Source organism: Giraffa tippelskirchi, chromosome 4 (assembly GCF_054371585.1).
Source record: "Giraffa tippelskirchi isolate mGirTip1 chromosome 4, T2T-mGirTip1v1.2.pri, whole genome shotgun sequence".
Lineage (NCBI taxonomy): Eukaryota > Metazoa > Chordata > Mammalia > Artiodactyla > Giraffidae > Giraffa > Giraffa tippelskirchi.
The window spans coordinates 101,451,254-101,470,264 of record NC_137278.1 but is presented as its reverse complement, the minus strand read 5'-3'; positions in this window follow the sequence as shown (position 1 = coordinate 101,470,264).

The following is a 19,011-nucleotide window of genomic DNA, read 5'->3' as shown; positions in this document are numbered from 1 at the left end:
TAGAGCTGTGTGGAGGGAGCCTTGATGTTCCCGGGCAGTATAGGGGCTGTACACATACACGTGCACCCAGCGGCTATGGCCCCTGAAAACTGATTTCCCAGGTAGCACTTCCCAGCCCAATGTTACTTTCAGCTTGAAGGCGGCCGGGCAGGCTCTCTTCCTTGGAGGGAGGAAAGGCAGCCCCAGAGAGTGAGTTTTCAGGCCTCCCGCGCGCATGCAACGTGGAGCTCTGGAAACGCCCGGTCCATAGGTCTGCGAGCAGGTCCTCACTTCCCGAGTCAAGAAAGGCCTAGTTTCGCGAGCTCTCTCCTGCACAGCAAACGTGAAGAAAGAGCTGTGTGGAGGGAGCCTTGATGTTCCCGGGCAGTGTGGGAGGCCTAGCTGTAAACGTGCAGCCAGCGGCCATGGCCCCTGAAAACTGACCTCCCAGGTAGCATTTCCCAGCCCAATGTGACTTTCAGCTTGAAGGTGGCCGAGCAGGCTGTCCTCCTTGGAGGGAGGAAAGGCAGCCCCAGAGATTGGGTTTTTAGGCCTCCCTCGCACAGCAAGTGTGGGGCTCTGCAGATGCCAGTACAAGAGGCCTGCAAACAGGTCGTCACTTCCCGAGCCGAGAAAGGCCTAGTTTCGCGAGCTCTCTCCTGCACAGCAAACGTGAAGAAAGAGCTGTGTGGAGGGAGCCTTGATGTTTCCGGGCAGTGTGGGACGCCTAGCTGTAAACGTGCAGCCAGCGGCCATGGCCCCTTAAAACTGACCTCCCAGGCAGCATTTCCCAGCCCAATGTGACTTTCAGCTTGAAGGTGGCCGAGCAGGCAGTCCTCCTTGGAGGGAGGAAAGGCAGCCCCAGTGATTGGGTTTTTAGGCCTCCCTCGCACAGCAAGTGTGGGGCTCTGCAGATGCCAGTACAAGAGGCCTGCAAACAGGTCGTCACTTCCCGAGCCGAGAAAGGCCTACTTTCGCGAGCTCTCTCCTGCAGAGCTAACGTGACGGAAGAGCTGTGTGGAGGGAACCTTGGTGTTCTGGGCAGTGTGGGAACCCTAGGCATGCACGTACACCTAGCGGACATTGCCCCTGAAAACTGATTTCCCAACTACCACTTCCCAGCCAGATTTGACTTTCAGCCAGAAGGCGGCCGGGCAGGCTCTCTTCCTTGGAGGGAGGAAAGGCCGCCCCAATGAGTGAGTTTTCAGGCCTCCCGCGCGCAGGCAACGTGGAGCTTGGAAACGCCCGGTCCATAGGTCTGCGAGCAAGTCCTCACTTCCCGAGTCAAGAAAGGCCTAGTTTCGCGAGCTCTCTCCTGCAGAGCTAACGTGTCGGTAGAGCTGTGTGGAGGGAGACTTGATGTTCCCGGGCAGTATAGGGGCTGTACACATACACGTGCAACCAGCGGCTATGGCCCCTGAAAACTGATTTGCCAGGTAGCACTTCCCAGCCCAATGTTACTTTCAGCTTGAAGGCGGCCGAGCCGGCTCTCTTCCTTGGAGGGAGGAAAGGCAGCCCCAGAGAGTGGGATTTCAGGCCTCCCTCGCACAGCAAGTGTGGGGCTCTCCAGACGTTAGTACAAGAGGCTTGCAACCAGGGCCTCACTTCCGAGTCAAGAAAGGCCTAGTCTCGCGAGCTCACTTCTACAGAGCAAACGTGAAGAAAGAGCTGTGTGGAGGGAGTCTTGATGTTCCCGGGCAGTGTGGGAGCCGTAGACATACACGTGCACCCAGCGGCTATGGCCCCTGAAAACTGATTTCCCAGGTAGACCTTCCCAGCCCAATGTGACTCTCAGCTTGAAGGCGGCCGAGCCGGCTCTCTTCCTTGGAGGGAGGAAAGGCAGGCCCAGAGATTGGGTGTTTAGGCCTCCCTCGCACAGCAAGTGTGGGGCTCTGCAGACACCAGTACAAGAGTCCTGCAAACAGGTGCTAACTTCCCGAGCCAAGAAAGGCCTAGTTTCGCGAGCTCTCAGCTGCAGAGCTAACGTGACGGTAGAGCTGTGTGGAGGGAACCTTGATGTTCTGGGCAGTGTGGGAGCCCTAGGCATGCACGTGCACCCAGCGGCCATTGCCCCTGAAAACTGACTTCCCCAGTACCACTTCCCAGCCAGATGTGACTTTCAGCCAGAAGGCGGCCGGGCAGGCTCTCTTCCTTGGAGGGAGGAAAGGCAGCCCCAGAGAGTGGGTTTTCAGGCCTCCCTCGCACAGCAAGTGTGGGGCTCCTCAGACGCCAGTACAAGAGGCCTGCAAACAGGCACTCACTTCCCGAGCCGAGAAAGGCCTAGTTTCGCGAGCTCTCTCCTGCACAGCTAAAGTGACGGAAGAGCTGTGTGGAGGGAACCTTGATGTTCTGGACAGTGTGGGAGCCCTACACTTACACGTGCACCCAGCGGCCATTGCCCCTGAAAACTGACTTCCCACCTAGCACTTGCCAGCCCGATGTGACTTTCAGCCAGAAGGCGGCCGGGCAGGCTCTCTTCCTTGGAGGGAGGAAAGGCAGCCCCAGAGAGTGAGTTTTGAGGCCTCCCTCGCACAGCAAGTATGCTACTTCACAGACGCTAGTAGACGAGGCCCGCAACCAGGTCCTCACTTCCCGAGTCAACAAAGGCCTAGTCTCGCGCGTACTCTCCTGCAGAGCAAACGCGAAGAAAGAGCTGTGTGGAGGGAGCCTCGATGTTCCTGGCCTGTGTTGGAGCTCTACCCGTACATCTGCATCCAGCGGCCATGGCCCCTGATAACTGAAGTCTGAGCTAGCACTTCCAAGCCTGATGTGACTTTCAGCTCGAATACGGCCGGGCAGGCTCTCTGCCTTGGAGGAAGGAAATGCAGCCCCAGAGAGTGGGTTTTCAAGCCTCCCTCACACAGCAAGTGTGGGGCTCTGGAGACGCTAGTACAAGAGGCCTGCAACCAGGGCCTCACTTCCCGAGTCAAGAAAGGCCTAGTCTCGCGAGCTCGCTCCTGCAGAGCAAACGTGAAGAAAGAGCTGTGTGGAGGGAGCCTTGATGTTCCCGGGCAGTGTGGGAGGCCTAGCTGTAAACGTGCAGCCAGCGGCCATGGCCCCTGAAAACTGACTTCCCAGGTAGCATTTCCCAGCCCAATGTGACTTTCAGCTTGAAGGTGGCCGAGCAGGCTCTCCTCCTTGGAGGGAGGAAAGGCAGCCCCAGAGATTGGGTTTTTAGGCCTCCCTCGCACAGCAAGTGTGGGGCTCTGCAGACGCCAGTACAAGAGGCCTGCAAACAGGTCGTCACTTCCCGAGCCAAGAAAGGCCTAGTTTCGCGAGCTCTCTCCTGCAGAGCTAACGTGACGGAAGAGCTGTGTGGAGGGAACCTTGGTGTTCTGGGCAGTGTGGGAACCCTAGGCGTGCACGTACACCTAGCGGACATTGCCCCTGAAAACTGACTTCCCAACTACCACTTCCCAGCCAGATTTGACTTTCAGCCAGAAGGCGGCCGGGCAGGCTCTCTTCCTTGGAGGGAGGAAAGGCCGCCCCAGAGAGTGAGTTTTCAGGCCTCCCGCGCGCAGGCAACGTGGAGCTTGGAAACGCCCGGTCCATAGGTCTGCGAGCAAGTCCTCACTTCCCGAGCCAAGAAAGGCCTAGTTTCGCGAGCTCTCTCCTGCAGAGCTAACGTGACGGTAGAGCTGTGTGGAGGGAGCCTTGATGTTCCCGGGCAGTATAGGGGCTGTACACATACACGTGCACCCAGCGGCTATGTCCCCTGAAAACTGATTTCCCAGGTAGCACTTCCCAGCCCAATGTTACTTTCAGCTTGAAGGCGGCCGGGCAGGCTCTCTTCCTTGGAGGGAGGAAAGGCAGCCCCAGAGAGTGAGTTTTCAGGCCTCCCGTGCGCAGGCAACGTGGAGCTCTGGAAACGCCCGGTCCATAGGTCTGCGAGCAGGTCCTCACTTCCCGAGTCAAGAAAGGCCTAGTTTCGCGAGCTCTCTCCTGCACAGCAAACGTGAAGAAAGAGCTGTGTGGAGGGAGCCTTGATGTTCCCGGGCAGTGTGGGAGGCCTAGCTGTAAACGTGCAGCCAGCGGCCATGGCCCCTGAAAACTGACCTCCCAGGTAGCATTTCCCAGCCCAATGTGACTTTCAGCTTGAAGGCGGCCGAGCCGGCTCTCTTCCTTGGAGGGAGGAAAGGCAGCCCCAGAGAGTGGGATTTCAGGCCTCCCTCGCACAGCAAGTGTGGGGCTCTCCAGACGTTAGTACAAGAGGCTTGCAACCAGGGCCTCACTTCCGAGTCAAGAAAGGCCTAGTCTCGCGAGCTCACTTCTACAGAGCAAACGTGAAGAAAGAGCTGTGTGGAGGGAGTCTTGATGTTCCCGGGCAGTGTGGGAGCCGTAGACATACACGTGCACCCAGCGGCTATGGCCCCTGAAAACTGATTTCCCAGGTAGCACTTCCCAGCCCAATGTGACTCTCAGCTTGAAGGCGGCCGAGCCGGCTCTCTTCCTTGGAGGGAGGAAAGGCAGGCCCAGAGATTGGGTGTTTAGGCCTCCCTCGCACAGCAAGTGTGGGGCTCTGCAGACACCAGTACAAGAGTCCTGCAAACAGGTGCTAACTTCCCGAGCGAAGAAAGGCCTAGTTTCGCGAGCTCTCTCCTGCAGAGCTAACGTGACGGAAGAGCTGTGTGGAGGGAACCTTGGTGTTCTGGGCAGTGTGGGAACCCTAGGCATGCACGTACACCTAGCGGACATTGCCCCTGAAAACTGACTTCCGAAATACCACTTCCCAGCCAGATTTGACTTTCAGCCAGAAGGCGGCCGGGCAGGCTCTCTTCCTTGGAGGGAGGAAAGGCAGCCCCAGAGAGTGAGTTTTCAGTCCTCCCGCGCGCAAGCAACGTGGAGCTTGGAAACGCCCGGTCCATAGGTCTGCGAGCAAGTCCTCACTTCCCGAGTCAAGAAAGGCCTAGTTTCGCGAGCTCTCTCCTGCAGAGCTAACGTGACGGTAGAGCTGTGTGGAGGGAGCCTTGATGTTCCCGGGCAGTATAGGGGCTGTACACATACACGTGCAACCAGCGGCTATGGCCCCTGAAAACTGATTTGCCAGGTAGCACTTCCCAGCCCAATGTTACTTTCAGCTTGAAGGCGGCCGAGCCGGCTCTCTTCCTTGGAGGGAGGAAAGGCAGCCCCAGAGAGTGGGTTTTTAGGCCTCCCTCGCACAGCAAGTGTGGGGCTCTGCAGATGCCAGTACAAGAGGCCTGCAAACAGGCACTCACTTCCCGAGCCGAGAAAGGCCTAGTTTCGCGAGCTCTCTCCTGCACAGCTAAAGTGACGGAAGAGCTGTGTGGAGGGAACCTTGATGTTCTGGACAGTGTGGGAGCCCTACACTTACACGTGCACCCAGCGGCCATTGCCCCTGAAAACTGACTTCCCAACTAGCACTTGCCAGCCCGATGTGACTTTCAGCCAGAAGGCGGCCGGGCAGGCTCTCTTCCTTGGAGGGAGGAAAGGCAGCCCCAGAGAGTGAGTTTTGAGGCCTCCCTCGCACAGCAAGTATGCAGCTTTACAGACGCTAGTAGACGAGGCCCGCAACCAGGTCCTCACTTCCCGAGTCAACAAAGGCCTAGTCTCGCGCGTACTCTCCTGCAGAGCAAACGCGAAGAAAGAGCTGTGTGGAGGGAGCCTCGATGTTCCTGGCCTGTGTTGGAGCTCTACCCGTACATCTGCATCCAGCGGCCATGGCCCCTGATAACTGAAGTCTGAGCTAGCACTTCCAAGCCTGATGTGACTTTCAGCTCGAATACGGCCGGGCAGGCTCTCTGCCTTGGAGGAAGGAAATGCAGCCCCAGAGAGTGGGTTTTCAAGCCTCCCTCACACAGCAAGTGTGGGGCTCTGGAGACGCTAGTACAAGAGGCCTGCAACCAGGGCCTCACTTCCCGAGTCAAGAAAGGCCTAGTCTCGCGAGCTCGCTCCTGCAGAGCAAACGTGAAGAAAGAGCTGTGTGGAGGGAGCCTTGATGTTCCCGGGCAGTGTGGGAGGCCTAGCTGTAAACGTGCAGCCAGCGGCCATGGCCCCTGAAAACTGACTTCCCAGGTAGCATTTCCCAGCCCAATGTGACTTTCAGCTTGAAGGTGGCCGAGCAGGCTGTCCTCCTTGGAGGGAGGAAAGGCAGCCCCAGAGATTGGGTTTTTAGGCCTCCCTCGCACAGCAAGTGTGGGGCTCTGCAGACGCCAGTACAAGAGGCCTGCAAAGAGGTCGTCACTTCCCGAGCCGAGAAAGGCCTAGTTTCGCGAGCTCTCTCCTGCAGAGCTAACGTGACGGAAGAGCTGTGTGGAGGGAACCTTGGTGTTCTGGGCAGTGTGGGAACCCTAGGCATGCACGTACACCTAGCGGACATTGCCCCTGAAAACTGACTTCCCAACTACCACTTCCCAGCCAGATTTGACTTTCAGCCAGAAGGCGGCCGGGCAGGCTCTCTTCCTTGGAGGGAGGAAAGGCAGCCCCAGAGAGTGAGTTTTCAGGCCTCCCGCGCGCAGGCAACGTGGAGCTCTGGAAACGCCCGGTCCATAGGTCTGCGAGCAGGTCCTCACTTCCCAAGTCAAGAGAGGCCTAGTTTCGCGAGCTCTCTCCTGCAGAGCTAACGTGACGGTAGAGCTGTGTGGAGGGAGCCTTGATGTTCCCGGGCAGTATCGGGGCTGTACACATACACGTGCACCCAGCGGCTATGGCCCCTGAAAACTGATTTCCCAGGTAGCACTTCCCAGCCCAATGTTACTTTCAGCTTGAAGGCGGCCGAGCCGGCTCTCTTCCTTGGAGGGAGGAAAGGCAGCCCCAGAGAGTGGGATTTCAGGCCTCCCTCGCACAGCAAGTGTGGGGCTCTCCAGACGTTAGTACAAGAGGCTTGCAACCAGGGCCTCACTTCCGAGTCAAGAAAGGCCTAGTCTCGCGAGCTCACTTCTACAGAGCAAACGTGAAGAAAGAGCTGTGTGGAGGGAGTCTTGATGTTCCCGGGCAGTGTGGGAGCCGTAGACATACACGTGCACCCAGCGGCTATGGCCCCTGAAAACTGATTTCCCAGGTAGCACTTCCCAGCCCAATGTGACTCTCAGCTTGAAGGCGGCCGAGCCGGCTCTCTTCCTTGGAGGGAGGAAAGGCAGGCCCAGAGATTGGGTGTTTAGGCCTCCCTCGCACAGCAAGTGTGGGGCTCTGCAGACACCAGTACAAGAGTCCTGCAAACAGGTGCTAACTTCCCGAGCGAAGAAAGGCCTAGTTTCGCGAGCTCTCTCCTGCAGAGCTAACGTGACGGAAGAGCTGTGTGGAGGGAACCTTGGTGTTCTGGGCAGTGTGGGAACCCTAGGCATGCACGTACACCTAGCGGACATTGCCCCTGAAAACTGACTTCCCAAATACCACTTCCCAGCCAGATTTGACTTTCAGCCAGAAGGCGGCCGGGCAGGCTCTCTTCCTTGGAGGGAGGAAAGGCAGCCCCAGAGAGTGAGTTTTCAGTCCTCCCGCGCGCAAGCAACGTGGAGCTTGGAAACGCCCGGTCCATAGGTCTGCGAGCAAGTCCTCACTTCCCGAGTCAAGAAAGGCCTAGTTTCGCGAGCTCTCTCCTGCAGAGCTAACGTGACGGTAGAGCTGTGTGGAGGGAGCCTTGATGTTCCCGGGCAGTATCGGGGCTGTACACATACACGTGCACCCAGCGGCTATGGCCCCTGAAAACTGATTTCCCAGGTAGCACTTCCCAGCCCAATGTTACTTTCAGCTTGAAGGCGGCCGAGCCGGCTCTCTTCCTTGGAGGGAGGAAAGGCAGCCCCAGAGAGTGGGATTTCAGGCCTCCCTCGCACAGCAAGTGTGGGGCTCTCCAGACGTTAGTACAAGAGGCTTGCAACCAGGGCCTCACTTCCGAGTCAAGAAAGGCCTAGTCTCGCGAGCTCACTTCTACAGAGCAAACGTGAAGAAAGAGCTGTGTGGAGGGAGTCTTGATGTTCCCGGCCAGTGTGGGAGCCGTAGACATACACGTGCACCCAGCGGCTATGGCCCCTGAAAACTGATTTCCCAGGTAGCACTTCCCAGCCCAATGTGACTCTCAGCTTGAAGGCGGCCGAGCCGGCTCTCTTCCTTGGAGGGAGGAAAGGCAGGCCCAGAGATTGGGTGTTTAGGCCTCCCTCGCACAGCAAGTGTGGGGCTCTGCAGACACCAGTACAAGAGTCCTGCAAACAGGTGCTAACTTCCCGAGCGAAGAAAGGCCTAGTTTCGCGAGCTCTCTCCTGCAGAGCTAACGTGACGGAAGAGCTGTGTGGAGGGAACCTTGGTGTTCTGGGCAGTGTGGGAACCCTAGGCATGCACGTACACCTAGCGGACATTGCCCCTGAAAACTGACTTCCCAAATACCACTTCCCAGGCAGATTTGACTTTCAGCCAGAAGGCGGCCGGGCAGGCTCTCTTCCTTGGAGGGAGGAAAGGCAGCCCCAGAGAGTGAGTTTTCAGTCCTCCCGCGCGCAAGCAACGTGGAGCTTGGAAACGCCCGGTCCATAGGTCTGCGAGCAAGTCCTCACTTCCCGAGTCAAGAAAGGCCTAGTTTCGCGAGCTCTCTCCTGCAGAGCTAACGTGACGGTAGAGCTGTGTGGAGGGAGCCTTGATGTTCCCGGGCAGTATAGGGGCTGTACACATACACGTGCAACCAGCGGCTATGGCCCCTGAAAACTGATTTGCCAGGTAGCACTTCCCAGCCCAATGTTACTTTCAGCTTGAAGGCGGCCGAGCCGGCTCTCTTCCTTGGAGGGAGGAAAGGCAGCCCCAGAGAGTGGGTTTTTAGGCCTCCCTCGCACAGCAAGTGTGGGGCTCTGCAGACGCCAGTACAAGAGGCCTGCAAACAGGCACTCACTTCCCGAGCCGAGAAAGGCCTAGTTTCGCGAGCTCTCTCCTGCACAGCTAAAGTGACGGAAGAGCTGTGTGGAGGGAACCTTGATGTTCTGGACAGTGTGGGATCCCTACACTTACACGTGCACCCAGCGGCCATTGCCCCTGAAAACTGACTTCCCAACTAGCACTTGCCAGCCCGATGTGACTTTCAGCCAGAAGGCGGCCGGGCAGGCTCTCTTCCTTGGAGGGAGGAAAGGCAGCCCCAGAGAGTGAGTTTTGAGGCCTCCCTCGCACAGCAAGTATGCAGCTTTACAGACGCTAGTAGACGAGGCCCGCAACCAGGTCCTCACTTCCCGAGTCAACAAAGGCCTAGTCTCGCGCGTACTCTCCTGCAGAGCAAACGCGAAGAAAGAGCTGTGTGGAGGGAGCCTCGATGTTCCTGGCCTGTGTTGGAGCTCTACCCGTACATCTGCATCCAGCGGCCATGGCCCCTGATAACTGAAGTCTGAGCTAGCACTTCCAAGCCTGATGTGACTTTCAGCTCGAATATGGCCGGGCAGGCTCTCTGCCTTGGAGGAAGGAAATGCAGCCCCAGAGAGTGGGTTTTCAAGCCTCCCTCACACAGCAAGTGTGGGGCTCTGGAGACGCTAGTACAAGAGGCCTGCAACCAGGGCCTCACTTCCCGAGTCAAGAAAGGCCTAGTCTCGCGAGCTCGCTCCTGCAGAGCAAACGTGAAGAAAGAGCTGTGTGGAGGGAGCCTTGATGTTCCCGGGCAGTGTGGGAGGCCTAGCTGTAAACGTGCAGCCAGCGGCCATGGCCCCTGAAAACTGACTTCCCAGGTAGCATTTCCCAGCCCAATGTGACTTTCAGCTTGAAGGTGGCCGAGCAGGCTGTCCTCCTTGGAGGGAGGAAAGGCAGCCCCAGAGATTGGGTTTTTAGGCCTCCCTCGCACAGCAAGTGTGGGGCTCTGCAGACGCCAGTACAAGAGGCCTGCAAACAGGTCGTCACTTCCCGAGCCGAGAAAGGCCTAGTTTCGCGAGCTCTCTCCTGCAGAGCTAACGTGACGGAAGAGCTGTGTGGAGGGAACCTTGGTGTTCTGGGCAGTGTGGGAACCCTAGGCATGCACGTACACCTAGCGGACATTGCCCCTGAAAACTGACTTCCCAACTACCACTTCCCAGCCAGATTTGACTTTCAGCCAGAAGGCGGCCGGGCAGGCTCTCTTCCTTGGAGGGAGGAAAGGCAGCCCCAGAGAGTGAGTTTTCAGGCCTCCCGCGCGCAGGCAACGTGGAGCTCTGGAAACGCCCGGTCCATAGGTCTGCGAGCAGGTCCTCACTTCCCTAGTCAAGAGAGGCCTAGTTTCGCGAGCTCTCTCCTGCAGAGCTAACGTGACGGTAGAGCTGTGTGGAGGGAGCCTTGATGTTCCCGGGCAGTATCGGGGCTGTACACATACACGTGCACCCAGCGGCTATGGCCCCTGAAAACTGATTTGCCAGGTAGCACTTCCCAGCCCAATGTTACTTTCAGCTTGAAGGCGGCCGAGCCGGCTCTCTTCCTTGGAGGGAGGAAAGGCAGCCCCAGAGAGTGGGATTTCAGGCCTCCCTCGCACAGCAAGTGTGGGGCTCTCCAGACGTTAGTACAAGAGGCTTGCAACCAGGGCCTCACTTCCGAGTCAAGAAAGGCCTAGTCTCGCGAGCTCACTTCTACAGAGCAAACGTGAAGAAAGAGCTGTGTGGAGGGAGTCTTGATGTTCCCGGGCAGTGTGGGAGCCGTAGACATACACGTGCACCCAGCGGCTATGGCCCCTGAAAACTGATTTCCCAGGTAGCACTTCCCAGCCCAATATTAATTTCAGCTTGAAGGCGGCCGAGCCGGCTCTCTTCCTTGGAGGGAGGAAAGGCAGCCCCAGAGAGTGGGATTTCAGGCCTCCCTCGCACAGCAAGTGTGGGGCTCTCCAGACGTTAGTACAAGAGGCTTGCAACCAGGGCCTCACTTCCGAGTCAAGAAAGGCCTAGTCTCGCGAGCTCACTTCTACAGAGCAAACGTGAAGAAAGAGCTGTGTGGAGGGAGTCTTGATGTTCCCGGGCAGTGTGGGAGCCGTAGACATACACGTGCACCCAGCGGCTATGGCCCCTGAAAACTGATTTCCCAGGTAGCACTTCCCAGCCCAATGTGACTCTCAGCTTGAAGGCGGCCGAGTCGGCTCTCTTCCTTGGAGGGAGGAAAGGCAGGCCCAGAGATTGGGTGTTTAGGCCTCCCTCGCACAGCAAGTGTGGGGCTCTGCAGACACCAGTACAAGAGTCCTGCAAACAGGTGCTAACTTCCCGAGCGAAGAAAGGCCTAGTTTCGCGAGCTCTCTCCTGCAGAGCTAACGTGACGGAAGAGCTGTGTGGAGGGAACCTTGGTGTTCTGGGCAGTGTGGGAACCCTAGGCATGCACGTACACCTAGCGGACATTGCCCCTGAAAACTGACTTCCCAAATACCACTTCCCAGCCAGATTTGACTTTCAGCCAGAAGGCGGCCGGGCAGGCTCTCTTCCTTGGAGGGAGGAAAGGCCGCCCCAGAGAGTGAGTTTTCAGTCCTCCCGCGCGCAGGCAACGTGGAGCTTGGAAACGCCCGGTCCATAGGTCTGCGAGCAAGTCCTCACTTCCCGAGTCAAGAAAGGCCTAGTTTCGCGAGCTCTCTCCTGCAGAGCTAACGTGACGGTAGAGCTGTGTGGAGGGAGCCTTGATGTTCCCGGGCAGTATAGGGGCTGTACACATACACGTGCAACCAGCGGCTATGGCCCCTGAAAACTGATTTGCCAGGTAGCACTTCCCAGCCCAATGTTACTTTCAGCTTGAAGGCGGCCGAGCCGGCTCCCTTCCTTGGAGGGAGGAAAGGCAGCCCCAGAGAGTGGGTTTTTAGGCCTCCCTCGCACAGCAAGTGTGGGGCTCTGCAGACGCCAGTACAAGAGGCCTGCAAACAGGCACTCACTTCCCGAGCCGAGAAAGGCCTAGTTTCGCGAGCTCTCTCCTGCACAGCTAAAGTGACGGAAGAGCTGTGTGGAGGGAACCTTGATGTTCTGGACAGTGTGGGAGCCCTACACTTACACGTGCACCCAGCGGCCATTGCCCCTGAAAACTGACTTCCCAACTAGCACTTGCCAGCCCGATGTGACTTTCAGCCAGAAGGCGGCCGGGCAGGCTCTCTTCCTTGGAGGGAGGAAAGGCAGCCCCAGAGAGTGAGTTTTGAGGCCTCCCTCGCACAGCAAGTATGCAGCTTTACAGACGCTAGTAGACGAGGCCCGCAACCAGGTCCTCACTTCCCGAGTCAACAAAGGCCTAGTCTCGCGCGTACTCTCCTGCAGAGCAAACGCGAAGAAAGAGCTGTGTGGAGGGAGCCTCGATGTTCCTGGCCTGTGTTGGAGCTCTACCCGTACATCTGCATCCAGCGGCCATGGCCCCTGATAACTGAAGTCTGAGCTAGCACTTCCAAGCCTGATGTGACTTTCAGCTCGAATACGGCCGGGCAGGCTCTCTGCCTTGGAGGAAGGAAATGCAGCCCCAGAGAGTGGGTTTTCAAGCCTCCCTCACACAGCAAGTGTGGGGCTCTGGAGACGCTAGTACAAGAGGCCTGCAACCAGGGCCTCACTTCCCGAGTCAAGAAAGGCCTAGTCTCGCGAGCTCGCTCCTGCAGAGCAAACGTGAAGAAAGAGCTGTGTGGAGGGAGCCTTGATGTTCCCGGGCAGTGTGGGAGGCCTAGCTGTAAACGTGCAGCCAGCGGCCATGGCCCCTGAAAACTGACTTCCCAGGTAGCATTTCCCAGCCCAATGTGACTTTCAGCTTGAAGGTGGCCGAGCAGGCTGTCCTCCTTGGAGGGAGGAAAGGCAGCCCCAGAGATTGGGTTTTTAGGCCTCCCTCGCACAGCAAGTGTGGGGCTCTGCAGACGCCAGTACAAGAGGCCTGCAAACAGGTCGTCACTTCCCGAGCCGAGAAAGGCCTAGTTTCGCGAGCTCTCTCCTGCAGAGCTAACGTGACGGAAGAGCTGTGTGGAGGGAACCTTGGTGTTCTGGGCAGTGTGGGAACCCTAGGCATGCACGTACACCTAGCGGACATTGCCCCTGAAAACTGACTTCCCAACTACCACTTCCCAGCCAGATTTGACTTTCAGCCAGAAGGCGGCCGGGCAGGCTCTCTTCCTTGGAGGGAGGAAAGGCCGCCCCAGAGAGTGAGTTTTCAGGCCTCCCGCGCGCAGGCAACGTGGAGCTCTGGAAACGCCCGGTCCATAGGTCTGCGAGCAGGTCCTCACTTCCCAAGTCAAGAGAGGCCTAGTTTCGCGAGCTCTCTCCTGCAGAGCTAACGTGACGGTAGAGCTGTGTGGAGGGAGCCTTGATGTTCCCGGGCAGTATCGGGGCTGTACACATACACGTGCACCCAGCGGCTATGGCCCCTGAAAACTGATTTCCCAGGTAGCACTTCCCAGCCCAATATTACTTTCAGCTTGAAGGCGGCCGAGCCGGCTCTCTTCCTTGGAGGGAGGAAAGGCAGCCCCAGAGAGTGGGATTTCAGGCCTCCCTCGCACAGCAAGTGTGGGGCTCTCCAGACGTTAGTACAAGAGGCTTGCAACCAGGGCCTCACTTCCGAGTCAAGAAAGGCCTAGTCTCGCGAGCTCACTTCTACAGAGCAAACGTGAAGAAAGAGCTGTGTGGAGGGAGTCTTGATGTTCCCGGGCAGTGTGGGAGCCGTAGACATACACGTGCACCCAGCGGCTATGGCCCCTGAAAACTGATTTCCCAGGTAGCACTTCCCAGCCCAATGTGACTCTCAGCTTGAAGGCGGCCGAGCCGGCTCTCTTCCTTGGAGGGAGGAAAGGCAGGCCCAGAGATTGGGTGTTTAGGCCTCCCTCGCACAGCAAGTGTGGGGCTCTGCAGACACCAGTACAAGAGTCCTGCAAACAGGTGCTAACTTCCCGAGCCAAGAAAGGCCTAGTTTCGCGAGCTCTCAGCTGCAGAGCTAACGTGACGGTAGAGCTGTGTGGAGGGAACCTTGATGTTCTGGGCAGGGTGGGAGCCCTAGGCATGCACGTGCACCCAGCGGCCATTGCCCCTGAAAACTGACTTCCCCAGTACCACTTCCCAGCCAGATGTGACTTTCAGCCAGAAGGCGGCCGGGCAGGCTCTCTTCCTTGGAGGGAGGAAAGGCAGCCCCAGAGAGTGAGTTTTGAGGCCTCCCTCGCACAGCAAGTATGCAGCTTTACAGATGCTAGTAGACGAGGCCCGCAACCAGGTCCTCACTTCCCGAGTCAACAAAGGCCTAGTCTCGCGCGTACTCTCCTGCAGAGCAAACGCGAAGAAAGAGCTGTGTGGAGGGAGCCTCGATGTTCCTGGCCTGTGTTGGAGCTCTACCCGTACATCTGCATCCAGCGGCCATGGCCCCTGATAACTGAAGTCTGAGCTAGCACTTCCAAGCCTGATGTGACTTTCAGCTCGAATACGGCCGGGCAGGCTCTCTGCCTTGGAGGAAGGAAATGCAGCCCCAGAGAGTGGGTTTTCAAGCCTCCCTAACACAGCAAGTGTGGGGCTCTGGAGACGCTAGTACAAGAGGCCTGCAACCAGGGCCTCACTTCCCGAGTCAAGAAAGGCCTAGTCTCGCGAGCTCTCTCCTGCAGAGCAAACGTGAAGAAAGAGCTGTGTGGAGGGAGTCTTGATGTTCCCGGGCAGTGTGGGAGGCCTAGCTGTAAACGTGCAGCCAGCGGCCATGGCCCCTGAAAACTGACTTCCCAGGTAGCATTTCCCAGCCCAATGTGACTTTCAGCTTGAAGGTGGCCGAGCAGGCTGTCCTCCTTGGAGGGAGGAAAGGCAGCCCCAGAGATTGGGTTTTTAGGCCTCCCTCGCACAACAAGTGTGGGGCTCTGCAGATGCCAGTACAAGAGGCCTGCAAACAGGTCGTCACTTCCCGAGCCGAGAAAGGCCTAGTTTCGCGAGCTCTCTCCTGCAGAGCTAACGTGACGGAAGAGCTGTGTGGAGGGAACCTTGGTGTTCTGGGCAGTGTGGGAACCCTAGGCATGCACGTACACCTAGCGGACATTGCCCCTGAAAACTGATTTCCCAACTACCACTTCCCAGCCAGATTTGACTTTCAGCCAGAAGGCGGCCAGGCTGGCTCTCTTCCTTGGAGGGAGGACAGGCCGCCCCAGAGAGTGAGTTTTCAGGCCTCCCGCGCCCAGGCAACGTGGAGCTTGGAAACACCCGGTCCATAGGTCTGGGAGCAAGTCCTCACTTCCCGAGTCAAGAAAGGCCTAGTTTCGCGAGCTCTCTCCTGCAGAGCTAACGTGATGGTAGAGCTGTGTGGAGGGAGCCTTGATGTTCCCGGGCAGTATAGGGGCTGTACACATACACGTGCAACCAGCGGCTATGGCCCCTGAAAACTGATTTGCCAGGTAGCACTTCCCAGCCCAATGTTACTTTCAGCTTGAAGGCGGCCGAGCCGGCTCTCTTCCTTGGAGGGAGGAAAGGCAGCCCCAGAGAGTGGGTTTTCAGGCCTCCCTCGCACAGCAAATGTGGGGCTCTGCAGACGCCAGTACAAGAGGCCTGCAAACAGGCACTCACTTCCCGAGCCAAGAAAGGCCTAGTTTCGCGAGCTCTCTCCTGCACAGCTAAAGTGACGGAAGAGCTGTGTGGAGGGAACCTTGATATTCTGGACAGTGTGGGAGCCCTACACTTACACGTGCACCCAGCGGCCATTGCCCCTGAAAACTGACTTCCCACCTAGCACTTGCCAGCCCGATGTGACTTTCAGCCAGAAGGCGGCCGGGCAGGCTCTCTTCCTTGGAGGGAGGAAAGGCAGCCCCAGAGAGTGAGTTTTGAGGCCTCCCTCGCACAGCAAGTATGCAGCTTTACAGACGCTAGTAGACGAGGCCCGCAACCAGGTCCTCACTTCCCGAGTCAACAAAGGCCTAGTCTCGCGCGTACTCTCCTGCAGAGCAAACGCGAAGAAAGAGCTGTGTGGAGGGAGCCTCGATGTTCCTGGCCTGTGTTGGAGCTCTACCCGTACATCTGCATCCAGCGGCCATGGCCCCTGATAACTGAAGTCTGAGCTAGCACTTCCAAGCCTGATGTGACTTTCAGCTCGAATACGGCCGGGCAGGCTCTCTGCCTTGGAGGAAGGAAATGCAGCCCCAGAGAGTGGGTTTTCAAGCCTCCCTCACACAGCAAGTGTGGGGCTCTGGAGACGCTAGTACAAGAGGCCTGCAACCAGGGCCTCACTTCCCGAGTCAAGAAAGGCCTAGTCTCGCGAGCTCGCTCCTGCAGGGCAAACGTGAAGAAAGAGCTGTGTGGAGGGAGCCTTGATGTTCCCGGGCAGTGTGGGAGGCCTAGCTGTAAACGTGCAGCCAGCGGCCATGGCCCCTGAAAACTGACTTCCCAGGTAGCATTTCCCAGACAATGTGACTTTCAGCTTGAAGGTGGCCGAGCAGGCTGTCCTCCTTGGAGGGAGGAAAGGCAGCCCCAGAGATTGGGTTTTTAGGCCTCCCTCGCACAGCAAGTGTGGGGCTCTGTAGACGCCAGTACAAGAGGCCTGCAAACAGGTCGTCACTTCCCGAGCCAAGAAAGGCCTAGTTTCGCGAGCTGTCTCCTGCAGAGCTAACGTGACGGAAGAGCTGTGTGGAGGGAACCTTGGTGTTCTGGGCAGTGTGGGAACCCTAGGCATGCACGTACACCTAGCAGACATTGCCCCTGAAAACTGACTTCCCAACTACCACTTCCCAGCCAGATTTGACTTTCACCCAGAAGGCGGCCAGGCAGGCTCTCTTCCTTGGAGGGAGGAAAGGCCGCCCCAGAGAGTGAGTTTTCAGGCCTCCTGCGCGCAGGCAATGTGGAGCTTGGAAACGCCCGGTCCATAGGTCTGCGAGCAAGTCCTCACTTCCCGAGCCAAGAAAGGCCTAGTTTCGCGAGCTCTCTCCTGCAGAGCTAACGTGACGGTAGAGCTGTGTGGAGGGAGCCTTGATGTTCCCGGGCAGTATAGGGGCTGTACACATACACGTGCAACCAGCGGCTATGGCCCCTGAAAACTGATTTGCCAGGTAGCACTTCCCAGCCCAATGTTACTTTCAGCTTGAAGGCGGCCGAGCCGGCTCTCTTCCTTGGAGGGAGGAAAGGCAGCCCCAGAGAGTGGGTTTTCAGGCCTCCCTCGCACAGCAAGTGTGGGGCTCTGCAGACGCCAGTACAAGAGGCCTGCAAACAGGCACTCACTTCCCGAGCCGAGAAAGGCCTAGTTTCGCGAGCTCTCTCCTGCACAGCTAAAGTGACGGAAGAGCTGTGTGGAGGGAACCTTGATATTCTGGACAGTGTGGGAGCCCTACACTTACACGTGCACCCAGCGGCCATTGCCCCTGAAAACTGACTTCCCACCTAGCACTTGCCAGCCCGATGTGACTTTCAGCCAGAAGGCGGCCGGGCAGGCTCTCTTCCTTGGAGGGAGGAAAGGCAGCCCCAGAGAGTGAGTTTTGAGGCCTCCCTCGCACAGCAAGTATGCAGCTTTACAGACGCTAGTAGACGAGGCCCGCAACCACGTCCTCACTTCCCGAGTCAACAAAGGCCTAGTCTCACGCGGACTCTCCTGCAGAGCAAACGCGAAGAAAGAGCTGTGTGGAGGGAGCCTCGATGTTCCTGGCCTGTGTTGGAGCTCTACCCGTACATCTGCATCCAGCGGCCATGGCCCCTGATAACTGAAGTCTGAGCTAGCACTTCCAAGCCTGATGTGACTTTCAGCTCGAATACGGCCGGGCAGGCTCTCTGCCTTGGAGGAAGGAAATGCAGCCCCAGAGAGTGGGTTTTCAAGCCTCCCTCACACAGCAAGTGTGGGGCTCTGGAGACGCTAGTACAAGAGGCCTGCAACCAGGGCCTCACTTCCCGAGTCAAGAAAGGCCTAGTCTCGCGAGCTCTCTCCTGCAGAGCAAACGTGAAGAAAGAGCTGTGTGGAGGGAGCCTTGATGTTCCCGGGCAGTGTGGGAGGCCTAGCTGTAAACGTGCAGCCAGCGGCCATGGCCCCTGAAAACTGACTTCCCAGGTAGCATTTCCCAGCCCAATGTGACTTTCAGCTTGAAGGTGGCCGAGCAGGCTGTCTTCTTTGGAGGGAGGAAAGGCAGCCCCAGAGATTGGGTTTTTAGGCCTCCCTCGCACAGCAAGTGTGGGGCTCTGCAGACGCCAGTACAAGAGGCCTGCAAACAGGTCGTCACTTCCCGAGCCGAGAAAGGCCTAGTTTCGCGAGCTCTCTCCTGCAGAGCTAACGTGACGGAAGAGCTGTGTGGAGGGAACCTTGGTGTTCTGGGCAGTGTGGGAACCCTAGGCATGCACGTACACCTAGCGGACATTGCCCCTGAAAACTGACTTCCCAACTACCACTTCCTAGCCAGATTTGACTTTCAGCCAGAAGGCGGCCGGGCAGGCTCTCTTCCTTGGAGGGAGGAAAGGCCGCCCCAGAGAGTGAGTTTTCAGGCCTCCCGCGCGCAGGCAACGTGGAGCTTGGAAACGCCCGGTCCATAGGTCTGCGAGCAAGTCCTCACTTCCCGAGCCAAGAAAGGCCTAGTTTCGCGAGCTCTCTCCTGCAGAGCTAACGTGACGGTAGAGCTGTGTGGAGGGAGCCTTGATGTTCCCGGGCAGTATAGGGGCTGTACACATACACGTGCAACCAGCGGCTATGGCCCCTGAAAACTGATTTGCCAGGTAGCACTTCCCAGCCCAATGTTACTTTCAGCTTGAAGGCGGCCGAGCCGGCTCTCTTCCTTGGAGGGAGGAAAGGCAGCCCCAGAGAGTGGGTTTTCAGGCCTCCCTCACACAGCAAGTGTGGGGCTCTGCAGACGCCAGTACAAGAGGCCTGCAAACAGGCACTCACTTCCCGAGCCGAGAAAGGCCTAGTTTCGCGAGCTCTCTCCTGCACAGCTAAAGTGACGGAAGAGCTGTGTGGAGGGAACCTTGATGTTCTGGACAGTGTGGGAGCCCTACACTTACACGTGCACCCAGCGGCCATTGCCCCTGAAAACTGACTTCCCAACTAGCACTTGCCAGCCCGATGTGACTTTCAGCCAGAAGGCGGCCGGGCAGGCTCTCTTCCTTGGAGGGAGGAAAGGCAGCCCCAGAGAGTGAGTTTTGAGGCCTCCCTCGCACAGCAAGTATGCAGCTTTACAGACGCTAGTAGACGAGCCCCGCAACCAGGTCCTCACTTCCCGAGTCAACAAAGGCCTAGTCT